At 29.7% G+C, this 12,500-nt stretch overlaps 1 protein-coding gene across 1 annotated transcript in view; it reads right to left on the minus strand.

Annotated features, from left to right (window-relative positions):
* The window catches only part of LOC145248915 (sex peptide receptor-like), a 1,158,544-nt gene that overhangs the window by 833,234 nt on the left and 312,810 nt on the right, over positions 1-12,500 (minus strand). The gene's annotated exons all lie outside the window — the stretch shown is intronic.

Here is a 12,500-nt window from a genome sequence, read left to right on the forward strand (position 1 = left end):
GATTTGCGACTCTCTTTTGAACCCTGTCAAGGAGCGAGAGACTAGTAGCCGATGCACCAGCCCAAATATGACAGCAATACTCCATACATGGGCGAATAGTGGATTGTAGAGGTACAGGATAATTTCGGGTGTTAGAAGATTTCTCGCACGGTAGAGAGAGCCCACCTTCCTCGCAGCGGCCCTGGCAATGCTCTCGATGTAATATACTTATTATAGCTAAAAATCTATATATTTCTGTAGAAATATATTTTCTTATTATATATCAATCCTTATATAAGAAGCTCAATGTGATTACAGAGCAATACATAGAATAAATGACACGAATTTATATTCCAAAATTCACAATGTTGCCCATCTTATAATTTAGTCCTTTAAATCAATTGATTTATACAATCCTTGACAGCATCTGTTGCATAGCGCTCAATGAATCACTTAATTATTATATCAATTTGTGTATCTATTATGTCCTTAGCTCATCCGAAGAAATAGTAAATATCAATCCGCCATATATATATATATATATATATATATATATATATATATATATATATATACGAGCAAACACTAAATATAACATTTTAAAAACACTTTGAAATGAGTTTTAAAAAATATTTAAGCTTAAAAGGAAACACTAGATAAGTGAATAGTCCTTAATCCGCGGAGTTTCGAAGAAATACTTTCCTTTTCATCAGAGGTAGGAATTAGCAAAATGCGGGATCGGATTTTGCATGCAAAAGTATTTGATGAAACAATAAGTAAGTCAAAGATCTTACTTGAAAACAAAAAAAAAGTGAAGCAGAGGGAATATGGCGAAGAAAAAAGGTGATTACACGTGAATGGATAGTCTGGTGGAAGATAAATAATCCAGTGACGGTAAAATCCAAATGTATAACTTCAAGAAAGTTAATTGAATTTCCATTTGCACAAGTAAAATCCAAAAAAATTCCGTAATTGGAAGAAGATGGTCCATAATAATCCATTATATATATATATATATATATATATATATATATATATATATATATATATATATATATATATATATATGTATGTATGTATGTATGTATGTATGTGTGTCTTTGCCAATGAACGATACGAAAAACAATTTAACCGAAAACGATGTGGTCACGTGGCAGGCGAACCGTAAATGGCATTCATAAAGCCGACACGTATAATTCCAGTTCGGAAGCGTGCTTTCTGAATATGGAGTCTTTAATTCTTCGAAAACGATTTTTTTTTTTTCAAAAGCAAATTGAAACAAAGCGCGCATCTAATAGGATATGCATAACGCGTTAAATAAGATGATCAATATATTGATAAAAGGCTCATTCTAGCTGGTGTATTGGCTTTTTTTTGCGTATGGTTTGTGTTAGATTATGTAAAGACGATAAGGGCATTTTCACGTAATCAGGATCAGAAGATAGAGTTAGTAGAAAGAAATTAGAACCGCGTAAGAGGTGAGGAATTAATTAGTGACAAGATGAGCATGTGACAAAAACTCTACGAGTAAGGCATTGACGTAACGCATATAGTAATTAAATAAACGGAAAAGGCGGAGTAATAGTAGAAGAAATAGTAGCGCAAGAAAAGCAGAATATTGTACGACGTAATAATGAACAACGTTAATAAAGAGGAAGAACAACGTAGTGTAAGCAACATTGTTCAAATGTTATTTTTTCTGTATTTACAACGTTGTCTAATTTTTTCACAATAAAACAATCCACTACCGTATATTTCGGCGTATAAGGCGACCATCCGATAAGACTAAGTACAAAACTGAAGCAAATTTAATCATTGTATCATATAGCCGCTGACTGCTAAATTTTTTATTTAGCCTATAGATTAGTTTTTGCTATAAATTGAAAAACCCATGATCTTACGAAATAGTGTTTCCTTGTTTTTTTAAGATGTTTTTTTGTAACTTTAAGGCTCATCTTATACGGCGAAATATACGGTAATTATCTGTCAAAAAAACTAATATACACACCCATTGTAAAATATTAGTGTTTGCTACATATTAAAGCCTGTTGTACATAAATCAAGTTTTACTGTTTAGTTATGCCTGAAAAAGTATTAGTTTAATTATTTGTTTAAAATTCGGTAAGGTGTTGTCAGAATGTGATGAAATATAATAAATAATGCCATTACTCGATTACTAAGGTATAATAATCAGGTATAAGCGATCTGTGAATTGGCCGCACCTGTATTTACTATTTTTCGTATAGAAATGGGGATGTTATGTACAAGGTGTTCTGTGATTTTATAAGATTTTTGTATTTTATTATTCATATTTTAAGAAAGTCAAAAAATCTCTAGTTGAGATTGAGTACACCATACAAGAATACCCATATATTTATATATCTTTATATTTGTTTATGTAACTTTTTTATACCTTTTTATAGCTTTATATATATATATATATATATATATATTTACATATATTTTCTACCTTTGTATAGCTTTATATATGTTTACATATCGTTATATATCTGTATATAGTTACATATCTTTATATATCTTTATATTTTTATATATTCCTATATCTTTATGTATTTCTATACATAAGAGTCATGTCTAAAATTAAAAACAAACATTAAAAAAAGTGCGGGAGATCTGCAGCCGTTCCCATATGCACATTATTATGAAAACCCCGTTGATGGTGTTCGTGTTGTCGAATTATATACTTTTTCGTTTTTTTTTGTTTTTTTTTTTCCAAATTGTCCCTTTCTAGAATTTTGTGACAAATGTTATTGATGTGAGTGATTAAGATGGCAAACGAGTCGATTGCGATATATCTATGATTAACAATACTTTGGAATATGAAAAGGAAAAGATGACATAAAGCACAAACGGAATAAGAGGGCGGATATTGTTTAATCTAACAATTCTGTGTTTTTGCATGCATAAGCCATAACAATAATACATTACTTATAGTACGTTAATCTATGCTTAATTTAGAGAAATAATATTTAGCTTTAGTATCAATATACATTTCTTACATTGAAACCGGTTTTTTGTTGCATGCACTTTTGTAACGCGGACATTTGTTGCAGTGGTACAATTGTTTTGTCGTTGTTGTTAGATTTGTTTGTTTTTGTTTTACGGCATATCAACCCTTTTCATGTTATGTAATGCCGAATCCAGTGATATTGAAGACATTGTTTTTAGTAGAATATATTTGTTGTTTCTTTTTTACCGTCGGTTTCTACTTAACCCATCGTTGGGGCCCTTACAGATACTACCACTCATGGTAAGAGTGGACCTGTGAGCAATGCCAATTAAAGAGTGGCTCCACACTTCCAAAACCCGCAAGCTGGGGCCTCACCATCAGATATAGTTTAAGGTCATATACAGGACCGTTGTTATTAGGATATGCAACTAAAAATTTCGAATTATGAACTTAGTTTATCAGTTCTGTTTTTCGCAACATATTAATATTGCAAATGTTTTAAAAAATATACAATGGAAAGTAGTTTTTTCTTTTGTTATTTGTTTTATAAACTTACATTTATAACTGCTCACGTATCATACCTCATTACTCTGAACTTAAAGAGAAAGAAACATATTTAATTGGATAGTATGTTTTATGCGACACCTATCAAAGTGCGGGCCTTTATATTACGTTATTAATTTAATATATCGAAGCGATATTACCGTTTATTTTGCTTTCTAATCATATGTTTTAATGGTGATTATTTAATGTTTTCACAACGATTTAAAAACCATGGGTCTGTTTAAAAGTCTTTCGGTGTCTCCACTTACATTTCAGGATTTATGTAATAATTGTCATCAGCTCGGATAAGTTTTAGGCGGTCCATATATTTTGAAAGGTCCCTCGTGTATTTGTGCATAATTTCCTTTGTGATAACACCCGAGGTGCTATTTCTTGTTATTGTAAAACTTGTTCCTCTTTGTTCTTGTTGTGTTATTTATTGTGGGTTTTTTTTTAGTTGATTGTGAGAAAGTGAGGGGGTTTGTGTAATAAGTATGTGGGGACGCAGTGCATGTAATGTATAGGTTTTAGACATATACATAAAATTGTAATACGCGGACTATAGCTAACATACATTTCATATTTAAATAGTCGTAGCAGTAGATGTTTAGATATTTACGACTATCAGTGGGTTTTATTGAAGTCGATGATATTTTCTTGTTTCTTTTATTGCATTTTAAATGTAATGTTTTGAAAAGACAAAAGACATATACGAGTTTTTCACAGTAAATTTGATTGATTTGATCTTACTGTGTTTGTGTCGACGTCTATTATCTTGGTAAACCTGTGTAATCGAATAAGGAATATGTTGTTCTTCGTGAAACAGTAATGGGGTAGTGGATTGATTTTGGATAGTAATATTTGCATGAATATGTCCCAATCCAGAAAGTATTTATGTGCTCATAGTATTGCATTTGACGTAGAAGTATTTTTTTGTTACGGACGTGTCGGTATCATGGGATTAAATGATGTAAGCTGAATATATCTTTTATCTGACCAATGATGAAATTATGGTTAATAAGGATAATTAATGCAAGCTTGTATACCTTCCTCGTTTTGTGTGTTGCGATCTTGAGCTGAGATGGCATGATTGGCTAGAATTGTTTTAGGACGAAACGTGTTAATATGTTTGATCGTACTAACGAGGTGTGTTGTATTCTTAGTATCGCCGGGTAGTTTAGGTACTAGACGGTTAAAATGCATATCTATCATGACATAGACCGAACTGATGTGCCAATACCCGATAATATGGGTCTAGTAAAGTTTGTAATGTTAAGGGATTTCGTTAAAACGTATATGTTTCTGGGTTGTTGGACGTCAAGAGTTAAAGCGTAACACCGTCGAGCTGTTTGAAGTTTGTGAAATTCATGCAATTGTAGGGTTGTATAGAATTTGAGTTTTGGATTAGTAGGAATTAAGGAAGTGATGATATCGGAAGTGAGAGGTTAGTAAGATTATGGGTAAAAGTTTAGAAATCTGCATGTCGGGTTATAGGAGAGTTATTGGTAAAAGCGTATTTTAATATCTTGCGTTTCGGCTTATTCGATGTTGTAATGGTGACTATGATAGTGATGGCTCGTTCTTTTTCAGCTTATCTGATCCGGGTTTTATTTTTAGATACGCTTGACTGTTAGTCTTCCCATACAAATAGTGTTTCTTTGTTAAACATCTGTTCATTTTTTTAGTATTTCACTTTTATACAATACAATTATAAAGCGTATTTTTTCACGTAATTTCTGAACCTTTGATATATTTGGGTCGATATGTTTGTTTTCTTTATTGTTTTTTTTTTTGCTGAATTATTGTTGCCATTTAAAAATTGTGTCTTAGTTTTAATCTGAGGAGTTAATGTCCAAGTTGCAATTGGGCCTATGCTTAAGTACTGTGGTAAGCAAACTAATTGAGTCCTTTCCAGTAAGTAAGTTATTATCGTTAATGAGGGCGTATTTTGTACAGATTATCAATAAACAGGGTGGTCTTAGTTGTTGTTTTGTGAGCATTTGAGAAAATAAGTGGATTAATATTCAGTGACTAGAATACCTGTGTTAAAACCGTATGGAACGTGTAAATGAAATTAGATGGAGAGATAAAACGGCATATGAAACCAACAAAACAGAAACTGTATAATTGTAAATTGGCACAACGCAAAGAGTGGAGAAGGGTTCAGGGAGGATAGAAAGATCGGGGAGACAAATCCCTGACCAGTTCCTATATGAATGAGTGCGAAGATATCGGAGACCTAAATTGCCACCTAAATTCCAGTGATAACGAATGGGTATTAGTAAGAATTAGCGAATAGCAAGCGGTTGTTGCGAGGATGCAGATCTATTTGCAAACGGTATCGAAAGAGATGGAAAGTGCGGGAACTCCTGTGGATTAAATAATAATAAAATTATAATAAAAATAAATAAGTAAGGGTAAGATTTTTATTTTTCTTGACAATACGAGTAGATGAAATATGACAATAGTGGCATTTATACGAGGCGAGTTACTGTACATCTTATGGTGATACGTGCCACGCGAAATGAATATCACACATAGTGAATGGAGACTTGCAGTGGATTTTTTTCTCGAAATATTTTTTTATTTACCATCGACTTCATTGTGACCCCTTGTTTTCTTTCCCAGCCGATATTGATTTCTTTCGTAGATCCGTGTGCACTGCATCGATTGCAAGATTATTCCGACAGCCTTGGCCTTGAAATCTTTTACATCGGGAAACAGCACTGTAATTTTAGGTTCGTATAATAAAGAAGCATTCAGCATCGACTCTCTTATATGTTAGCATTAACAAAAATAATACAAACAAAAACTCTACTATTGTTCTGGTGTTTATTTCCTATTCTCTGAATGATGATCAAATAAACGAAAAGATGCAATACTAAATTGAATAAAACTTTTCCTAAGTTACATAAAAAAATCAGAAGTAGTTTATTCTTGTACTAAAAAAACTTGAGGTTATTATTTACGGAATAATCTAAAATATGAAGGGCCGTTTTCTGTGTGTGCCTGTGTGAATATCCAGATGAATATGAAAAGAAATACCTAGCAAAGCCATTGATTAAATAACATAGGTTGTTGATATCTGTTGTATGTATTAATTTGCGAATTAAGTCCCACCTCTTTAATGAATTAATCGGATATATAAAAAAAGAGTTGCAGCATATACACGTGTCCAACTGGAACGAAATGTGTTAGAGAGGGGAGAAAAATAGTATACGAATAGAGAGAGGTAGTTGAAAATTTTAAAAGAAATCTTTATATCTAAATTGAAAGTGTGTGTGTGTATGTGTGTGTGTCTGTCTGTGTACATTACCCTACGCAATAACTTTGTCAATTTGAAGTCTACAGACTCGAAATTTAATATACAGGGTATTGAGATTTGGGAAAATGTTGTAATCCGTTTTCGGCCAGAAATTTGGGTGTTAAGTGGTCAAAGTTAAACGATGTGACCTTTGAGAACTCTACCAAACTCTTCCGCCAATTTTCGGTCTAAACACTTGCAATTTTAGATATATGTGCCTTGGACATATGTCTAACTTAATGACTTGATTTGAGACGAAAAAAATAAATGTTATGGGGGTCATAATAGGGATCACATTTTTAAAAAAATGACCGTTTTTTTTTTCTTTTTGCTCAACATACACCTCCAAACACCCGGGAAACGTCGGGATGAAATGCTAGTATTATATATTTTTCACACAGTAACCTTACATAACCCTGAAATTATAAAAGAAAACAACGAAAAAGTGTTACTTTATTTCATGCCTGACATTGAATAATTGAAAAAAAAATCTTATAATGATTACGATTTAATAATGGTTCGGATGTCACTAATCATTACTAAATTCGAGCACACTGTAATAAAGTATATACACCAAAAATCGACTAGGAAAATAAATACATTTTTTAAATGTAAGATTCATATAAAAACTATGGGAAGATATTTACGATAATTTATAAGCAGTTTCTAATGTGTGTGTGTGTATATATATATATATATATATATATATATATATATATATATATATATATATATATATATATATATACGTTATAAAACTCAGCTCAATTTAAAATAATGGAGGGAGTTTCTAACAGTTCAATGTGTTTTAATAAAGCGTATAAAGATGGAAAAATAAAACAATTATAAGATATTACGAGAAGATAACTCAATGAATAGAAATATATCAGTATATATATATATATATATATATATATATATATATATATATATATATATATATATATACATAATTATTTTTTTACTATAATAATTGAATACCTACAGACACTAGTGTTTCATGCTTTCCGGAATCTTCAGTGCAGGATGTCACAAGTAACACAAATCGAACGATATATATATATATATATATATATATATATATATATATATATATATATATATATATATATAGATATATATATATATGACTACTTAATTTAATCACATAAATTAATTTAGGAAAGTATAAATATATGCGTAAACTTTAAGTATTTATTCAACTGTGCTCAATACGTAGGTAGAGCTAGGTAGTGTGTTAAAAATATATATATGATAATTAGGCTAAACAGAATATTCCGCGCGCCATCCACCCTAGGATTCATCAGGCATATATATCAGGCATATATATATATATATATATATATATATATATATATATATATATATATATATATATGTGTGTGTGTGTGTGTGTGTGTGTAAAAGAATATCTATCTATCTGTCTGCATTAGATCCATCGAGAATAGATGATCATTATACGGCATATAAAAAAAATAACTCTGTTAAATTTAGGACCGATCTCGCTCGTTTACAATACTTTCTTAACTTTTTGGTCACTACATTGACGTCTTACTATTATCTCATGTTCTTGTTCTTTCTATATTCATACGAGCATTTTTATCAATTATGTAATATTAAATAACATATTAAACGAATCATTAAAATGCATAAATATTTTATATTCTATAATATATTATTAAATTGTATGGATGTTTGGAAACATATTTTATCTCGTAAATCATATACTATAAGGACAAGCCTTTTACTTGTATGCATTCAGGTTGAATATAAAAAACTATGTTGACACATTTAATATTTAGCTTTCCAAGTTAATATCAGTATGTCCAAGAAGCTCAATCAAGAAAACATGTCGTATCGCTAATAAAAATTAAAAACAGAAAAAAGTGGCCAAAATGTTAAAGAGTGATGAGAGAGATATATTAGAGGGCAAAACCTATTTAGTTATGATAAACAGTAAGAACAGTATTAAAAAAGTGAAGAAATAATACGACATAATGGTGGCAAAGTTAACTAAAGAAAGGTCAGGTGACAAAACTAACGAAAAGAAGGAAGCGCAACGGAATTATGGATGTGAAATAAAGGATGTACGTTATATTTCGAAATTAGATTAGATTCAATTTCTTCTTCAACAATTAAGACACACAGTCAAAATATATGAATAAACAACATTAGGCTTTCGTTCAGGACAAAACTAATTCATTAAAATCATATATATATATATATATATATATATATATATATATATATATATATATAAGTTAGAAAAACATTTCATCAAAAGCATGAAAATTGTTAAACCAAATGTGTTTATTATAGACTTTAAAAAAAGGTACGATATTCAATTGGAAATTTATCTATCTTCAAATTGCACTTTTATAAATTCTACAAAGTAAGGTATAAAAATGTAATTTAAATTGAATCAAAAATTATCTTGAATTTATTTTATGTAATGTACATTCTGTTGTACTTAAAAAAAAACATCGTTGAATGTTTTATATCTATATCATTAATTGCTAGATGAAAGATACTGTTTTTTAAATTTCCACAAAATATACATTTTATGAAATAAATCCAAGGTAATTTTTGGATCCAATTAAAATTAAATTTTTACACCTTACTTTGTAAAACTTATAAAAAGTTCAGTTTGACACCTTACTTTGTAAAACTTATAAAAAGTTCACTTTGAAACGAAATAAATTTCAAATTGAATCATGTTCCTTTATTTTTGAAGCCTATAGTATAAACATTTTGTTTAACAATTTTTATGCCTTTGATGAAATGTTTTCTTACGTGTATCTCATCTTTTTAAGAGTATATTTTAAAACTCTTCTTCTCTCTATGTCAATGTGTATTTCTCCTCACACCACAACTTATTTTTGCAACCCCTATTTGTATTATTACAGGTCTGAATATTCTCTATGTGTCAGTTTGTATTTCTCCTCACACCACAACTCCTTTTTGCAACCCCCTCGTTGTATTGTTAAAGGTCACAATATTCTCTCTGTTTCAGTTTGTATTTCACCTCACACCACAACTCATTTTTTCCAACCCCCTATTTGTAATACAGGTCTGAATAATGAGGAAATCTGCATTTTTTTAACAAAAACTTATTGTTTAGATTAAATCTTTTTAAACTTCTTTCAGAATAGAAACTCTTTAAAATTTAATACGGAACATATTTCATATAGGTTTCATTAACAAATATTCAGTACATAACGAGAAAAATAGAGATGAACATTTCAAAAGGAATGCATCACTGGTTACGGTCAATAGTGGTCCTCGCCAGCGAAAGACTTTGTTATTGTTATTCTATCATTATTATTGTTTAAAACATTTTATATCCTGCTCTTCGCGCGAGGACTAATATATATATTCAAATGTACAGAAGGTCAGAAAACATCGGTACCGTCGGTTTCAAGCCAAACATAAGGCGACCAGTTAATGGTATGGCTGACGAGAGCCTTACATTATTTACGATTTACCATTAACTGGTCGCCCTTATATTATGCTTGAAACCGAAGGTACCAATGTTTTTTTCTGACCTTTTGGACATTTTAATAAATAAATATTTAGCTCTTATACTGAAAACAGGTTTTTCTTAGTAATCGAGCACTTTGTGGGAATTATTTCTCCTCCAAAAAGTAAACATATATATATATATATATATATATATATATATAAATATATATATATATATATATCTTTCAAATATTTTCATCGAAAAAATTAAAATATGTCAACAATTGTTAAGAATTGACAATATACATATACCAATAAAAAATTAAAAGAAGTAAACTGACTATTATGCATATCTGAAAAGATATTGATCTTGATATTTACAGTACGAAGCTATTGAATCCATCCCCTCACCACATGGTTTTGTTGGTTATTTTCTTATAGCCATGGAATGTAGGGGTACCTCTGTTTTTGTATTTCTATTTCTCGGGTTTAAATGGCATCTACTTGTTTATCTTTACATTACCTTAGTTATCCATGTTAATTATTAATTTTTTTTTTCATGAATTATTTATTTAATTTATTCATTTACAATGTAGTGGACGACACCTTAAAATACTCAGTTACATTTATATGACTCAATTATATTCTATTCAAGCTCCAAAAGTTTCGTATCTGTTGATTTTATGTATTATTTTAATTGGAATTCATTATTGAGATGAGTATTATTTATATTAATTTATTCATTTCGGACAATTATTCTGATCTTTCCTCTCCTCGTCCTCTTCCTCCTCCTCGTCAACAACAAAACCACCACCACCACCAACAACAACAACAACAAGAACAGCAACAACAACAACAACAACAATCTTTTCCATGATTTGCTTGTTGATTTCACTTAATGTGAGATGGGAATAGTGATTAAAAAGCTATTTTTAAAAGTATTATCTTTAATAAATAACCAAATAACATTCCATAATTGTTAAGTAAAGTATTTAAAATTTAACCATCATAATTGTAAATTTATCATTGTCTTATCATTCAAATTCTAATTTATTTTTTGTTTATTTCTTCGAACCCTTATCTAAAACAAAATTCCGGTGTTTAAACGGGGATGACTCTAGACATCAGATTTTATGAATCCAATCAAAATCTGAAGTTTAAAGCTTTTAAAGTTCCATATTCTGCCCTAATTACTTAGTAATCATCCTCATTTAAATTTACAAAGCATAAATTATAGTATTAACCTTACTCTCACTATGCCCGTTACAGTTATATTTCTCATTTATTTTCAATGTTATATATTACTAAAAAGATTCTTGACTTCCATCTAAGCCAGTCAGTACTAGCATCTTGCATTTGGTTGCTCTCAGATTTTTCTCTCTTTTTTGTACTATTGGATTTTCCAGGCTATAAAACGATTTCTCTCTTTAAAGATTATAAATATGTTATTTCCATTATGAGAAATCAAAGGACTACAAAATTATTTATATATTTCACCATTATAAATTTTAACCTTAAATTTATGGGTTCTTATTATACTTTACTATTAGTATATTCTGTAGATATCCGTTTATAAATATATTTCGGTCAGGCGATAAAAGGAATGCATTCATATGAAGACAACTTTGTATAGTATCCATTTTTTTTGTTTAAAATTTCTTCTTTAGAATTCGCTGTGTGTAAGCATCAAGTAGGCTTTAATTACATCATTTAGAGTTACTTGGTTTTTATTTCTCATCCACAATTGACCAGTTTTGTTCAAAATTACAAAATATAAATTTTACACTAAATAAATATATGTTTATTTTGTAATAATACGCTGTTCCGGCTTCACCCGTATCAAATAAGTATTTTATTTTATTGAACCTCAGTATCTATCAAGGAACACACACCCTAACGTGAATTCCGAGTTACCAACTAACCGTTCCAGCACGTGAAAAGACGACCGTAAAAACAACAACAAAAAATCAAGCTTCTGCATGCTGATTCTATTCTCAAACAACATCATGGCGAAAAAGACATACTGAAGATGGAGTGTAGCTCCGAAATATATTTATAAATTCTAATATAAATTTCAAACAAAATAAATATGTTTATTTTTAAATAATCCGTTGCTTCGGTTTCAAACCTATCTAATACGTATTTTATTTTATATATCTATATACATATATATAGGTTTGTGTGTTCCTATATATATATATATATATATATATATATATATATATATATATATATATATAT

Source organism: Euprymna scolopes, chromosome 27 (assembly GCF_053919585.1).
Source record: "Euprymna scolopes isolate OS-2025 chromosome 27, ASM5391958v1, whole genome shotgun sequence".
Lineage (NCBI taxonomy): Eukaryota > Metazoa > Mollusca > Cephalopoda > Sepiida > Sepiolidae > Euprymna > Euprymna scolopes.